The following is a 17,917-nucleotide window of genomic DNA, read 5'->3' on the forward strand; positions in this document are numbered from 1 at the left end:
GTGTCCAAAGACGGAGAAGTCATCCATGAACACTTCGACGTTATTTCCAATTATGTCAGAGAATATAGCCATCATACATCTCTGAAAGGTGGCCGGGGTGCCACATAACCCAAACGAAACTCTTCGAAAAGCAAATGTGCCAAATGGACAAGTGAAGGTAGTCTTTTCCTGATCCTCTGGTGCAATACAAATCTGATTATACCCGGAATACCCATCCAGAAGACAAAAATACTCATGTCCCGCCAATCTGTCAAGCATTTGATCAATGAATGGGAGAGGAAAGTGATCCTTCCTTGTGGCTTTGTTCAATTTTCTATAATCCATGCATACTCTCCATCCTGTAACTGTTCGAGTAGGGATGAGCTCATTCTTTTCATTTGCGACCACAGTGATACCTCCTTTCTTAGGTACACATTGCACGGGGCTCACCCACGAGCTGTCAGAAATAGGATAAATGATGCCTGCATCTAGCCATTTCAGAATTTCTTTCTTCACCACCTCCTTCATGATCGGGTTCAGTCTTCGCTGCTGTTCTACAGTTGGCTTACTACCTTCCTCTAACAGAATTTTATGCATACAATATGAAGGACTTATCCCCTTGATGTCTGCTATGGTCCATCCTATAGCCGATTTGAATTCTCTCAAAATCCTTAAGAGCTTGTCTTCCTCACTACCTGAAAGGTCAGCTGAAATAATAACAGGTAACGTAGATGAATCACCTAAAAAGGCATACCTCAAGTGTTCAGGTAATGGTTTGAGCTCTAAGGTAGGCGCTTCCTCTATTGATGGTTTGAGCTTCCCTTCAGCATTCTTAAGGTCAGAAGTACCAAGAGATTCAAATGGTATGTCGAGCTTTCGCTTCCATGGAGAAGCGTTCAGATATTGTAATTTCTCGTTGCTATCTACATCATCGCTGTCAAAATCCCCCACTAAGGCCTTTTCCAATGCATCAGACATTAGCATGTGATCGAGTTCTGAAGTAACTGCGGAATCAATCACATCCACTTTTAAACACTCCTCATCTTCTGTAGGGAATTTCATTGCCTTGAATACGTTGAAGGTCACATCCTGATCTTGGACCCACATAGTAAGTTCCCCTTTTTGCACATCTATCAAGGTACGACCAGTAGCCAAGAAAGGCCTCCCCAAGATTATGGGAATCTTCTTATCTTCCTCAAAATCCAGAATAACAAAATCAATAGGAAAGAAGAGCTTATCCACCTTGACGAGCACATCCTCAACTATGCCCCTTGGGTAAGTAATAGAACGGTCCGCCAATTGTAGCGACATGTATGTGGGTTTTGGTTCAGGCAGATCCAGTTTTTTAAAGATCGACAACGGCATCAGATTAATGCTTGCTCCCAAATCACAAAGGCACTTGTCAAAAGTTAGATTGCCAATGGTGCAAGGAATGGTGAAGCTTCCTGGATCTTTCAGTTTTGGTGGTAACTTTTGTTGCAGAACCGTGCTGCATTCTTCCGTGAGAGCAACAGTTTCAAGGTCATCCAGTTTCACCTTCCTTGAAAGAATAGTTTTCATAAACTTCGCACAACTAGGCATTTGTTCCAGAGCCTCAGCGAAAGGTATATTGATGTGAAGTTTCTTGAACACCTCCAGAAACTTCCCGAACTGTCTATCCAACTTTTGTTGCTGCAATCTCTTAGGAAAAGGTGGTGGAGGATAGAGCTGTTTCTCCCCTGTATTAGCCTCAGGCAGAGTGTGTTCAACAGTAGTCTTCCTTGGTTCCACCGCTTTCTCCCTTTGCTTAGATTCTTCATCTCTAACTTCAGCTTCGACTTCTTTTGCCTTTTCAGCATCAGCTACTTTTCCAGACCTTAAGGTAATAGCCTTGACTTGCTATTTAGCTTCCTTCCTGCCTGGTACTTCCGTGTCACTGGGAAGAGTGCCAGGTTGACGATTGAGCACTGCATTGGCTAATTGACCGATTTGATTTTCCAAGGTCTTGATAGAAACTGCCTGACTCTTGCACAACAGCTTAAGTTCCTCAAAATCAGCACTAGTAGGTGCAGCTGCACTTCCCTGTTGAGGATATGATTGTCTTGTAGCATACTGCTGTGGTTGCTGGAATCCAGGTGGGTTAAACTGTTTACTCACTCCTTCCTGATATGGTGGCTGAATAGCATTCTGATTGTTTCCCCAGCTGAAATTTGGATGATTTCTGTTGTTAGGATGATAGGTTGCTGGCACAGGCTGCTGTTGTCGCTGATAATTATTCACATACTGAACAGATTCATTGACAAGAGAACACTGATCCGTAGTATGAGAACCTGCACAAAGCTCACAAACCATAGCTATTTGATTAACTCCATACGTAGCCAAAGAATCAACCTTCATTGATAGCGCTTGGAGCTGGGCTGCAATAGCGGTGGCTGCATCAACTTCCAGAATACCTACTACCTTGCCTGATGTCATCCTCTGAGTTGGGTTTTGATGCTCATTTGCAGCCATCGTCTCAATTAGATTGTACGCCTCAGTATAGCTTTTAGCCCATAAGGCGCCTCCAGCTGCTGCATCGAGCATGGGCCGAGATTGGGCCCCCAAACCATTATAAAAACCAGTGATTACCATCCACTCCGGCATTCCATGATGTGGACATTTTCTCAACATTTCCTTGTAGCGTTCCCAAGCCTCGCACATAGATTGTGTAGGTTGCTGCGCAAACTGAGTAAGAGCACTCCTCATAGCAGCAGTCTTTGCCATTGGATAAAACTTCACCAGAAACTTTTGCGCAAGATCTTGCCACGTAGTGATGGACCCAGCTGGTTCAGAATGTAACCAGTCTTTAGCTTTATCCCTCAGTGAGAATGGGAAAAGCCTCAACTTGATAGCCTCATCAGTCACGCCATTATACTTAAAAATGCTGCAGATCTCGACAAAATTCTTTATATGCATGCTGGGGTCTTCAGTTGCCGTTCCTCCAAAAGAAACAGAATTCTGCACCATCTGAATAGTGCCCGGCTTGATTTCAAAGGTGTTAGCTTGAATAGCCGGATGAAGGATGCTTGACTGAATGTCATCAATTTTAGGCCGAGAAAAATCCATAAGAGCTGGATCAGCTTGAACAATACGATCTCCCATGTTTACTGGTTCTTTCTGCTCAGTTCCTGAATCCGAATCCTCAAAATCTAACTTCTCCGGAGTATCAATAACTTCGTCTTTTCCTTCAGCTGTATCTAAGGTCCTCTTGCGAGCACGAGAACGAGTTTGCATAAACGCTTGCTAAAGTACCTGAAACACAACCGAAAAGAGTAATTAACTACTACGTCCTAATCACTGAGTCCTAATGACCAATGATGGTAAGTACATAAACTAAACAAATACGCCGAGTCCCCGGCAGCGGCGTCAAAAACTTGTTAGGGTGAAATCACGCACTAATATTCACGCAAGTATACGCGTTCGCAAGTAATATAGAATACTTTCTAGTTCGTTCCCTCAGAGACTCAGACTAAGTTATTGTCTAATTTAACTCACTCACCAATGTATGATTACTTCTCAATGTTAAGATAATAACACTTAAAATTGTTGATTAAATATTAACTATAATTAACTACTTAATTAACCACTTAACTAACACTTCAATTTATCAATAATAAAACACTCATGAGATCACAACTTCATTATTACTTCCTTCTATAGCCATAGTTATTACCTTTAGCATATGACAGTGATGATATTAATCGAATAACACAAAACTGATAAAAGCCAACTTTCATTGTACTAATACCATTCTACCAAACATCCACAATTAAGATAGAAGTTGAATAGTCATCAATTATGTTGAGTTCCTATATGTCTACATAAATTGACAACACAACGATTTAAGCACAAGTTATTCCTTTTGATTACATAGGGCAAATAAAACTGTTAGAGTTACCCACTAATCATGCACAATGTACATGAACCTATGCTAGCATGGCAAGTTCTAAATCTCAAGATCCACCGTCGCTTCACAAGAGATTAACACCCTATCTTATATGTTCGCGACGCACATAAGACGAATACGCACAACCAATACTAGATATCATGCAATCATCACATACTAAAGTATTAAACAATTAACTAAAGAATTCCATAATAAATCGGTTGCAACCCCATGATCACGATTAGCCCATAATAGAACTTATCGCCATCATGGGTTCATATGAAATCATGATAACAAACACAAGAAAATAATAACTAAACTAATTATATTAAAACAGAGTACGTCATAAGAGTAAATAAGTCAAAGCAAGAAAACTAGCATCCAACATTACAACGAAACAAGAATCACAAGAATATATGCTTCCTCTTCGTTGCTGTGTGCTAAATCGGTCTTCTTCCTTATCTCCTTCGCTTCTTGCAAAACACAATCTAAAACATAATCTCCTCTTAATACTCTGTGAAAAACGTCTCAAATCTACTTATATAATAGTCCCATAAAACTCAGATTACATAGAAGTTGGAAGCCAAACAGAAGTAGAAGTCTAAAATAATATATCTTTTTCCCCGACCCTGCGCGTCCACTCAGCATTTCTGCGCGGGCGCGCAAGGCTGTTGCGCGGCCGCTCAGCATTGCTTCGCGAGCGCGCAGGACCCTTCTGGAAAAATTCCATGTTTGCTCCATTTCTTCGCCGTAATCTGCCCGTTCTTTTCCTCTCGCAATGGTGAACACATGCCAAGGCTTATTCTTGATGATTCCTCCTCCGAAATGCAACTAATACCCTGAAATGCATAAACACTAGAAAAATGCATCAAATACACAAAATACTTGATTTCAAGACACCAATTTAAGCCATTTTAAGACATTCTAAGTGGTATAAAATGCCACTTATCAGTAGTTCCCATGATTCTTAGTGTATTATTGGTTGGAACAGGTGTCTTGTAATCCCTTGCTATGTGCCCTGGCTTTCCGCACTTGAAACATGTAAATTCAATTACTGGAACTTTTCCTTCCTGATTCCTGGTAGGCTGATCTTTATTAGTTGGCTCTCTGATTGGCTGATTACAGAAATCTTTTGAATGGTGCCCCCTCTGGTTGCATCTGTAACAGACCACATTCAGCTTGTTGCAAATTCCTCCATGCTTCTTTCCGCATACCTGGCAGTCTGGTAAAGCTGGCTGGGTTGGCTGATTCCCAGTGGCCGGATGATTGCCTTGTCCTCCGTCACCTGCATTCTGCCTTCTGAAATTAGGATTCCTTCCAGGCTGAAACTTTCCTTTCTTCTGATTAAAATTTGGAAACTTTCCTTCTTGGAACTGTCTTTCACTTCTCTTAATATCATTCTCCTTCTGAGACATTTCACTCTCTATCTTTGCGATCATAGCCTTCTGCACAACTCCCGCATACATATCCAATTCAAATATGGCCACCTTCCCTCGGATCTATGGCTTAAGACCTTGCTGAAACCTCTTGGCTTTCTTCCTGTCAGTGTCCACATATGACGGTACAAACCTAGACAATTCCTCAAACTTACCTTTATAATCTGCCACTGACATATTCCCCTGCTTTAACTCCAAAAACTTCAATTCCATTTGATCTTGAACAAACTGAGGGAAGTAATTCTCTAAGAACAACTCCTTGAATCTATCCCACGTAACATCATCTGTACCTTCCAATGTCTTAATAGTTTCCCACCAGTAGGTGGCTTCATTCTTTAGATAGTAACTTGCAAACTTAGTTTTCTGTTCCTCTCTCACCTTTACTAAGGCAAATTCCTTCTCAATTTCCTTCAACCAGACTCTTGCCTCAATAGGATCTACAGAACCTTTAAATTTTGGTGGATTCACAGCCTGAAAAGTCTTAAAGGTTACATGAAGATTGGTCTGCCTCTGTTCTTGTTGATTCAGGTGGACTTTTTTGAGCCAAGATCTGAAGAATCTGGTCTACAGTTGGGTCTATGGGACTGTTAAGTGGCATTTATATCCACTTAGAACGCTTTATAAAGGCTCAAATTGGTGTTTTGTACTCAAGTTGTTTGTGTATTTGATGTGTTTTTATAGTGTTTTATATTTCAGGGCATAGATGAAGGAATTGAAGGAAGAGATTTAGCATTGTTTTGGGTGTTAGAAAGGTGCCTCGGATGATTGCTTGTTGATCACCATAAAAAACCATCCAAATAAAACAAAAGTCAGAATTTTTTCCAGAAGCTTAGCGCGCCCACGCTGTGTTAGCGCGTGAAAGGAATATGTCCTAAGTCCAATCATGTATTAGGATTTAGGAATAACTTTTATGTAATCTGTTTTGATTTCATTGATATTAATAAAGACTTGTTTTGTTTTTATTACGGGCTTTATGTATTTAAGTGTTTAAATAAGATATACCATAGTTTAGAGTAAAGCTTTTTATGGATTATGATGAGATCATAATAATGAGACCTAAAAAGATGATAACTCTAAACTTAAATAGTTCCTGGTCATAGGATTACTAACTGGTAATTAATAATCCGCAAAGATCGGTACATACTATGCTTGCTTCATTATGAAGGATGTCTGTTCTCATAGACATTTGTGTGGTGACACCATAGCTAGTATGTAGGTGCTTATTATGGAATAAGTTCACTGAACATGACTCGCACAGCTGAACAACTGATGGAGTTCACTCACGTGTCAGCAGTTATTCATATAGTGATAGTTGTACAAGTATCCTTAGACTTGAGGTCATCATAGTCATCTTGTGTACACTGAACTATGCTTTGGTTTAGTTCTTAGTCTCCAGGGATAATTCTTAGGGCTCTTCTGGGTATAGGAATTTGTACACGAAGATAGTGTATGATCAATAAAGGATCTACCCCTTCCAGTGAAGGAAGCGAATGTTCAAGGCTGATCCACTTATGCTAGTTCAGGAATCTCTGGCCAGAGTAAATGAAATTAGAAAGGAGTTTCTAATTTGCATAGAACTACGTATAGTAAATGGTAAGCAAAGTGATTGAATTAGATAGGCTTGACACAAGATCCATGCCTTGTATTTAATTGGGACATTGTAGGGTAGAAGGAGTTTATTGTACGGTAACTATTCACTGACAGGTTCTTGGTATTCTAAGCAGTGAATTCATATTATCCGGATAGTCGCGATATGTTGAGAAGCATCACTCACGATGTAGAATAAATGTGATTAATTAATTAATCATATTTAATAAATTAGAGAATTTATATAAATAATGATAAAATAGTTTTATTATTATTTATTTCTACTACCGGCTTAATATTGAACCTACAGGGTCACACCATAAAAAGAGAATGATTTAATGGTGGAGGAATTAATTAATAATGGCTAATAATTATTTATTTATGAAATAAATAATTAATTGGCAAATTTGATAATTGATTAAATGAGATTTAATTGATTATAAATTAATTAAGAAAAGTTCTTAATATTATTAATTAAGGATTTAATTTTTGGAAATTAAATCAAGAGAGAGAATTATTTCTAAAGTGTTTAGAAAAAGGATTAATAATTAAAAGGTGTTTTAATTATTAATGAGAATAATAAATGGGATAATAATAATATTATTTATGGGAAAATTTCAGCTGAAATTTTTGCCTATAAATACACTATTATAGAGCCTGTTTTATTCCAACCCACATCGAACCCGAAACCCAAAAAGTTTGGAAAACCCAATTCTCTCCACCTCCTTCCTCCTCCTTAACATCGTTTTCTTGGTGGATACCGGTGGAGTGCTTCACACTTGAGGAGCAACTGCTAAGGATCTCTGATCGTTGTCTCCGAATTATTTTTAAAGGTTAGATTCGATCCCTCGAATTTTTATTCACGATTTATATGCTTTTATTTGGATTTTGTATGTGTAAAAGTGTTTTTCCATGACCCCGCTGCGTTAAAAATCCAACAATGGTATCAGAGCATAGGTTGTATGCATATAGATCTGTGGTAAAAATTTCAGAATTTTATGTGCTTGTATAAATTAATTATGAATTTTACAAGTTATATCATGGATTAATTTTGTCTGATGAGAAATCGTTTCTCAGAATAATTTTGAATGTTGATCTGGGTTCTACAAGTGTTGTAGATCGTCTGGGTATTTTTTTCATAATTTTAGGATGTATAGATTTTTTATTATGAATTTTTGAAGTTGTTGCAATTAAATTCGTAATTAAATAATCATATATATATAAATAAATTGTTAGTTTGTATATATATACATCTGCTTTCTTTCTGCTGTACTATTACTGCTGCTGCATGGAGATAAAAGACAGACAGGACAGAACTGACAACACGGAATTCGAGAAGAGATTAGAAGGCGGCTGCTGCAAAACAATAAAAAAAAATAGGGGTGTAACGCATTCCGGGAATGTGTTACACACCTGTGGCTCATTCACAGAATGCGTTACACCCTTTAATGGCTTAATAGGGGTGTAACGCATCACCAGAATGCGTTACAGGGCTTGTAACGCGTTCCTGTAATGCGTTACAGCCCGACTGCCCATATTAAAATTGATTTTCTGGGAGTTTCGTAACTCCGTTTTAGGCGTGCAATATACCGTTGAATTCGGTTTTTCGAGACGGATCTAATGGAGTGATCAATTTTAGTTTATATAAAAATTTTGAACTGTTTATATTTCCATGAAGTGTTTTAAAGCTATTTTTTAACTGTTTTAGTTGCTTTTAAATGCTTCATGTGATACATAGAGATGTATAATGCTTAGACCAATATGCTAGATGATGTAACATGCCTACCTTGATGTTTATTCATGTTGATATATGTGATATATGCTTAGTTTATCATGCGATGATAGATTTAGGTGAACTTAAATGAACATAAGGCGTTTGTTAGACAACCTAGTATAGTGAAATTATTTCGTAACTTTAAGAACAATATTATGAATACAATCATGAGATTCTTGTGTTTGTGAAACACGTAATTGAATATGAATTTTTGATATGAGAGAAAGGATGATTCTGTCAACAACAGATTTCTATCTGTAAGAAAGGGTTATTAAGTGACGCCTCTTGACAATGCTCCACCCGATCTGGGAATCATCTGATTATTGATTATTGATTTGAAATATTTAATTTAAAAGGAAGAATCTCTTTATAATATGATTATGATTGTAACGTAATATAATCCCTCTAAAATTAAATAATATCAAGTAGTAATTGGCCAATGATACAACGGGCTTGTGTCGGTCATAGCCTTCCAACATGGTAGAAAGTAGTTCTTATTTTTGAATCATTGTCGGTTCGTGCTACAGCCGAGGGCTTTGATTTCGAAATAAGAAATACTTGTCTATTACATAGAGATATGTACATTGAATAAGAATCTAAAGGTCGGTACGTGCTACAGCCGTGGGCCTTTGGGGACTGATTCAACTGTACGGCATGTTGGGTTAGACTTGACTTAGAATATTGAGTTTGTCGTACTACAGCCGAGACTCAATTATTCAAGAGGCTAAAGTTTGATTAGGGAATAACATGAGATGTAATTGACAAGAGTTGTCTGCCTATTGAACATTACATAGCGGTTCATACTACAGCCGGGGTCGTGTAATGGAATGTAGGATCCCTATTCCCACTAGCATTATGAATGCTTAATTTTTCACGTAGGGGGTTGAATAAATTAGATAAACTAGTGGGAGCCACTTATGAATAAAGACCCGATTCATGTAGTGTTTTAAAATGAAATCGAATATTTGCTAAGTGTTGTTATGTGTTTATCATTTACAGATTTACTTTGTACGTTATGTCTTCTGCACTATCACTCAGGAGCATACTAGATGCTCATAAATTGACTGGTCCTAATTATGCTGACTGGCTTCGAAACTTGAGAATTGTTCTCAGGATTGAAAAGCTGGAATACGTGATTGACTCACCTAAGCCTACTGAACCTGCTAGTGATGCACATAATGATGAACATGTTGTGTATCGTAAGTGGATAGATGATGCAAATGTTGCTCAATGCATCATGCTAGCTTCCATGAACATTGAGCTACAGAAGCAACATGAGCATATGGATGCTCACACTATCCTCATGCATCTACAAGAGTTGTATGATGTGGCAGGGAGGACAGTTCGATATGAGATATCAAAGGAGTTGTTCGGTTGTAGGATGTCTGAGGGATCATCTGTGAATGACCATGTACTTAAGATGATCAATTTGATTGAACGTCTTGGACAACTTGGTTTTGCCATGGATGGGGAGCTGAGCCAAGACTTGGTCTTGCAATCGCTTCCGAGTTCGTTCTCCCAGTTTGTTGTGAACTTTCACATGAATAAGTTGGATGTCAGCCTGCCTGAACTCCACAATATGTTGAAGACTGCGGAATCGAATTTTCCCCCTAAGAAGAGTTCTGTTCTTCTAATTGGTGAAGGTTCCAATCCTAAGAAAAGGAAGAGGAACTCTTCCAAGAAGAAGAAAGTAGGTGAGAAAATGCCGGTTCCACCAAAAGCTGAAGACCCCGAGAGCAAAGTTATTTGCTTTCACTGTAACAAGGTGGGGCACTGGAAGAGGAACTGCAAGGTTTACCTTGCAGAATTGAAGAAGAAGAAGGGTAGTAAGACTACCGCTTCTGATTCTGGTATGTTCATGATAGAAGTGAATATGTCATTAAATCAAATTTCTACTTGGGTATTTGATACCGCCTGTGGTTCTCATATCTGTAATTGTTGCAGGGACCAAGGAGAAGTAGGACTCTTGAGGAAGAGGAGGTGGTTCTACTGATGGGAAATGGAGCAAGAGTTGCTGCTGTAGATGTAGAATCATTTCATTTACATAGGCCTACGGGCAAGACTATTGTTTGAAATAATTGTTATTTTGTTCCCTCGATTGTGAGGAATATTATTCCCATGTTAGACTTGGCTGGATTTTCATTTATTATTGAGAATAATGAATGTTCTATTCTTAGAGATAATATTCTTTATGGACGTGGTGCTTTAAATAATGGTCTCTATAAATGTGACATAATTTACTTCAGATTGAACAAACTAATAAAAGAAAAGGGATGATGAAAATCTCACTTTATAGTGGCACTGCAGTCTCCATTTAGTAGATATGGAGAGAGGGCTGCAAATTTGCTAGGAATGGTACACACAGATGTATGTGGACCAATGTCTACGCAAGCCATGGGTGGATTTTCATACTTCATTACTTTCATAGATGATAGATTTGGATTCGGATATGTGTTTGATGAAACACAAGTCTGAGGCCTTTGAAAAGTTCAAAGAATATAAGTATGAAGTGGAGAAACAACCAAACATAGTATTATAACTCTTCGATTAGATCGAGGTGGTGAATACTTGAACGAAGAGTTTCTGGATTATCTCAAAGTAAATGGTATAGTCTCCCAGTGGACTCCTCTAGATTAGTATCTGAAAGGAGAAATCGAACTTTGTTAGACATAGTTCGGTCCATGATGAGCTATGCAAATCTTCCAGTATTCCTATGGGGTTATGCATTGGAAACCTCAGCATATTTACTGAATAAGGTGTCTTCCAAACCTATTCCTCAAACTTCATATGAGATATGGAAAGTAAGGAAACCGAGTCTTAAACACGTTAAGATTTGGGGATATCCAGCTTATGTCAAGTAAGTTGACCCAGATAAGCTGGAATATCGATCCGTAAAATATAGTTTTGTGGGATATCCTAAAGAGACTTTAGGGTATTACTTTTACACCGATCATCGGGTGTTTGTCTCCAGACTTGCTACCTTCTTGGAAAAGGAGTTTATCCTTGAAGGAAACAGTGGGAGCAAAATTGAACTTGATGAAGTTCAAGAAGCACAAACTACTACAGATCGAGTGGAAACACCTGTTCTGACTGAACAACCTTTTGTGAAACAGCCCATTCATAGATCAGGAAGAGTGTCTCGCCAACCTGAGAGGTAATATGGCCTTGTCATTGAGAATAACAATGAGTTGTCAATCATTGATGATTACGACCCTGTGACCTATAATGAGGCTATGAGTAGTGTTGACTCAGAGAAATGGCATAGTGCCATGAAATCCGGAATGGAATCTATGTATATGGTATACGTAAGAATGATTAGAGCAGATGGCCAGGTGGAGACCTTTAAGGCCAGGCTTTTGGCAAAAGGATTCAAACAAAGGCAATGGATTGACTTTGATGAAACCTTTTACCTGTAGCCCTGTTAAAATCAGTTCGGATTTTGCTTGCGATTGCTGCTTACTACGACTATGAGATCTGGCATATAACCAGATGGTTTTCTTTCCAAGGGAAATGAAAACCTAGTGTGTAAGCTACTGCGAACCATATGTGGTTTAAAGCAAGCTTCTCGTAGATGGAACATTCATTTTGATGAGACAATCAAAGAGTTTGATTTTATCAAAAACGTAGATGAACCATGCGTCTACAAAAGGGTTAGTGGGAGCGCGGTAACATTTATTATATTGTATTGAATTAGAGTTGACACACATAACAACATAGCAGACCCACTCACAAAGCTATTTTATGAAAGTCACTTTGATCGTCATAAAGACAAGATGGGTATTAGATACCAGAGTGATTGGCTTTAGTACAAGTGGGAGATTGAAAGGAATATGTCCTAAGTCCAATCATGTATTAGGATTTAGGAATAACTTTTATGTAATCTGTTTTGATTTCATTGATATTAATAAAGACTTGTTTTATTTTTATTACGGGCTTTATCTATTTAAGTGTTTAAATAAGATATACCATAGTTTAGAGTAAAGCTTTTTATGGATTATGATGAGATCATAATAGTGAGACCTAAAAAGATGATAACTCTAAACTTAAATAGTTCCTGGTCATAGGATTACTAACTGGTAATTAATAATCCGCAAAGATCGGTACATACTATGCTTGCTTCATTATGAAGGATGTCTGTTCTCATAGATATTTATGTGGTGACACTATAGCTAGTATGTAGGTGCTTATTATGGAATAAGTTCACTGAACATGACTCGCACAGCTGAACAACTGATGGAGTTCACTCACGTGTCAGCAGTTGTTCACATAGTGATAGTTGTACAAGTATCCTTAGACTTGAGGTCATCATAGTCATCTTGTGTACACTGAACTATGCTTTGGTTTAGTTCTTAGTCTCCAGGGACAATTATTAGGGCTCTTCTGGGTATAGGAATTTGTACACGAAGATAGTGTATGATCAATAAAGGATCTACCCCTTCCAGTGAAGGAAGCGAATGTTCAAGGCTGATCCACTTATGCTAGTTCAGGAATCTCTGGCCAGAGTAAATGCAATTAGAAAGGAGTTTCTAATTTGCATAGAACTACGCATAGTAAATGGTAAGCAAAGTGATTAAATTAGATAGGCTTGACACGAGATCCATGCCTTGTATTTAATCGGGACATTGTAGGGTAGAAGGAGTTTATTGTACGGTAACTATTCACTGACAGGTTCTTGGTATTCTAAGCTGTGAATTCATATTATCCGGATAGTCGCGATATGTTGAGAAGCATCACTCACGATGTAGAATAAATGTGATTAATTAATTAATCATATTTAATAAATTAGAGAATTTATATAAATAATGATAAAATAGTTTTATTATTATTTATTTCTACTACCGGCTTAATATTGAACCTACAGGGTCACACCATAAAAAGAGAATGATTAATAGTGGAGGAATTAATTAATAATGGCTAATAATTATTTATTTATGAAATAAATAATTAATTGGAAAATTTGATAATTGATTAAATGAGATTTAATTGATTATAAATTAATTAAGAAAAGTTCTTGATATTATTAATTAAGGATTTAATTTTTGGAAATTAAATCAAGAGAGAGAATTATTTCTAAAGTGTTTAGAAAAATGATTAATAATTAAAAGGTGTTTTAATTATTAATGAGAATAATAAATGGGATAATAATAATATTATTTATGGGAAAATTTCAGCTGAAAATTTTGCCTATAAATACACTATTATAGACCCTATTTTATTCCAACCAACATCGAACCCGAAAACCCAAAAAGTTTGGAAAACCCAATTCTCTCCACCTCCTTCCTCCTCCTTAACATCGTTTTCTTGGTGGATACCGGTGGAGTGCTTCACACTTGAGGAGCAACTGCTAAGGATCTCTGATCGTTGTCTCCGAATTATTTTTAAAGGTTAGATTCGATCCCTCGAATTTTTATTCACGATTTATATGCTTTTATTTGGATTTTGTATATGTAAAAGTATTTTGCCATGACCCCGCTGCGTTAAAAATCCAGCAGCGCGCGCCCGCGTCGGTTGGACAGAAGTACAGCGCGGCCGCACTGGGATAGCGCACGGTCGCACTAGGTTCTGCAGTTTCCTGATTCTTGTATGATTTTGACTGTTGGAGGCCCAGGATGATTTTACAGCCTATATAAAGCCTAAATAAGAAGTTTTAAAGGACGTGATACTCAGGAGAGACATAACAAGGATCAAGGAGAAGTCGTAAGAAGATCGTATAGAACAATTCAACGAAGGCAAAGAAGATCTAGTTTATTCTTGTGATTCTTTGTTTAAGTTGTAATCTTGGATGCTAGTTTTCTTATTTGTTGAACCTTATACACTTGTGATCGTACTCTTGTTTATTATTCAGTTTATAAAGACCTAGTTTATTATACCATGCTTTCATCGGAACCCACAGTGATGATAAATTCGGTTATGAACTAATCGTTATCGTGGAGTTCTAACGGATTCACTTACGGATTTGAATAGTTAATTTGTTTCCATACCTAAGTGTGTGGTGATTGTATGATATCCTAGTATTGGTTGTGCTTATTCATCTTATTAGTGTCACGAACTTATAAGATAACTTGTTAATCTCTGTTGAAGCGACAGTGAATATAGAGGTTTAGAACTTGCCATGCTAGCATAGGTTCATGTATTTGTTATGCATGGTTCGTAAGTAATTTTAACCATCTTACTTGCCCTATGTAATCATGATAGATAACTTGTGCATTAAACCTTTATGTTGTCAAATTCTATAGACATATAGGGTCTCAATATAATTGGTGTCTATTTAGCTTCTATCTCTTTTGTGGATGTCTGGTAGTAGGGTATTCGTACAACGAAAGTTGGCATTTACTAGTTTCGTGTTATCTGATTAGTTGCCATCACCATTTCATGCTAAGGTTAAGAACAATGACTTTGAATGAAGTAGTAATGGAGTTAGAATCCCATATTTGTCTCATATACGTAATACAACCTCAATTCTCTTTGTTAATGTTATTTAGTCTAATCTCTTAGTGAATCGTAGTTATAAACAATCCCAACTTGTTATCATCTTAGCATTGAATAATAACCATATCATTGTTGCATAAGTGCATATATTGAAGTTAACCTAAACCAGTCTCTGTGGGAACAAACTAGAAAGAATTCTATATTACTTGTGAACGCGTATACTTGCGTGTAAATTTAGCGCGTATTTTTTGTCCTAACAAGTTTTTGGCGTCGCTGCCAGGGAATCGATGTTAATTTTTAGTTTATGTGCTTGTAATCAGTGGTCGTTAAAGTTCACTAATTCATATATTTTACTTACTTGTTTGCTTGTTGTTTTTTCAGGTACTCTAGAGAGCGTTTATGCTAACGCGTTCTCGATCTCGAAAGAGAACACTGGATAAAGCGGAGGAAGTAGTTGAAGAAGTTTTTTTTATTATAATGGGAGAACCAACAACGAATCCGAAGGCTTTGATGGATTACTCTCAGCCAAAGATCTATGATATTCAGTCTAGCATTTTTGTAACATCCGGGAAATATCGTGTAATTATTTTTATCAATAAATAATTATTATGTAAATTTCAGTAAATTATCTGATGATAGATAATAATATCTGGATGTTTATATATGATAAAATGTGAGTATATTGATTTTATTATATCCAGAATAAAGTATTGAATAATTATGGTGTTTTCTTGCGAACTTTTGGAATGTTATATGATTTTATAATGATTTATGAATTTATTAATTATTTTCTGAATGATTACAAAATTATTTTATAAAGCCGGGAATCGCCCAACTTCAACCGTTTTTACATTTTTACAACTCGAAACTCCTCCGAAAACCCCTTCCTAACCTAATCTGGTAATTCCGGACATTTTCCGTATTTTAACATTTTCGATTCAGTTTACGGTTTGACTCGTACGCGTCCCGACGCAAAATTTTTGATACGATAATCATTTCAATAAATCAACAAAACCCGTATTATCGAAAGACAGGATATTATTACTTTATTTTTCGTGTAAAGTGTTTTATAAGAAGCCCGGTTTGGATAATTATCCAATACGGGTATCAAATCGGATCATTTTTGCAGTTACTTAGCAGGCTAAGTACCTAATTTATCGATCCAATACGATCCAACACGAACCAATATTCCATAAATATAAATAGCCCTTTTATTATTTTATTTTATTCGTATAATCATAATCAATCAGTAGAAACCGATGAAATACAGAGAAAACCCTAAAAATAGGGCGTTCTTGATAATCAAACTCACAAATGAAGGCGTTATCGAACTCCGATTTGGGCGTGCAAGTAGTCGAATCGAAGCTTGTAAAAAGTACGTTCAGAATCTACAATCAATTTTACTCAAGATTTAGTAGGTATCAAATTATTAATTTTTAAAAATTTGAATTTATATGATTTAAAATATGAATTTTTGCAAACGTGATTATATGATTATTTTGATGATTCCATGTTGTAGAGCATGTTTTATGGTCAATTTCATATGTTATACTTCAAAAATAGAGTTCAGTAACATATAGTAATTCAGGTTTAATTTTCTGAAAATTTGAAATTCGGGTTCTTGGTGTTCTTGAGTTGAAATTTGGGCTTTTTGATTTACGAATCCTTTGTTGGTTTTGATGCTTAAATAAGATTTATTATTGAATTTGCAGTTGATTGGTATATAGAATTAGTGATTATAACCCCTGGAAGTACTAGATCGAATTCTTTGTTTTAGCCATTTTTACTTTTGATTTTCTGAATAATATGTTGATTGTTGGATGGTATGGTTGTGGGGGTTAGATTATATGTGTTCTAAACTTTAATTCCCCATATAACTCGTTGATTTTGGTTTTGATTTGAGGGTTCACCAGAAAAATGTTTAAGGTCGTCGGGATTGGGGTAAACTCGCCGGAATCGATGATTTCATCGTTGTTTTCGGTGGTTGATGCGTGATTTTTACTGTTGGGAATGAATAGAACTATTTGGAATAAAAAAGGGTACTGAAATCATGAGTTTTGGCCGGCGGAAAAGCTCGGCTCCGCCGGTTTAATGGCAGTCGCCGTCAGCTGCAATTTCCGGCAGCCGGTGTTCGTCCAGACCCGAGGTCGGCCCGGTTTCGACCTGGTTGTTCCGGGTTTAATCCTGTTTTTGCCCAAATCAAATTCTGAATTGTGTTTATGGATTTTTATTTTAAAAATAAATGAAAATCAATTAAGTATTTCAAAATTTTATTTCAGAATTTAAAAATTATTTAGTTAATTAATTTAAATAATTAACCAAATAATTTTAATTCCAAAAAAATTATTTTCTTTATTATTTTCAAAAAATCTAAATTTGATTTAATTATTTATAATTTATTTTAGTTAATTATTTATGGATTTAATTAATTGATTAATTAATTTAATTATTTATTTAATTCTATAAATAGTTAAATAAAATATAATCATTTATAATTAAGCCAAATAATGATTTAAAAATTATTTTGAGCCTTTAAAATTATATATAGGTATTTAAAATTCAATTAATATTATTATTATTTGAACTATTCTTATTTTATTCATAATAAATCAACCGTTCGTCCGTTTAATACGAAATGAACGCCTCTATACTCATAAAAATATTTTTGCTTCTATTAAAAATATTTTCGAGACCTAAATTCTTTAGTATCAAAAGGGCATTTGTTTTATGAATCATTCCGGGTCGGTTATTGATCGATAAAATATTTTTTTTGACCCGATTTCAATTCTAAACGTATCGAGACCTATA

At 36.3% G+C, this 17,917-nt stretch overlaps 1 non-coding gene across 1 annotated transcript; it reads left to right on the forward strand.

The window, feature by feature from the left end:
• The first annotated feature begins 2,599 nt into the window (after positions 1 to 2,599).
• LOC141663007 (small nucleolar RNA R71) lies at positions 2,600 to 2,706 on the forward strand. Its single transcript, XR_012551101.1, has one exon. It is a non-coding gene; the product is annotated as a small nucleolar RNA R71 (small nucleolar RNA).
• Positions 2,707 to 17,917: the final 15,211 nt, after the last annotated feature.

The sequence above is a fragment of the Apium graveolens genome, chromosome 5 (genome assembly GCF_009905375.1).
Source record: "Apium graveolens cultivar Ventura chromosome 5, ASM990537v1, whole genome shotgun sequence".
NCBI classification, from domain to species: domain Eukaryota; kingdom Viridiplantae; phylum Streptophyta; class Magnoliopsida; order Apiales; family Apiaceae; genus Apium; species Apium graveolens.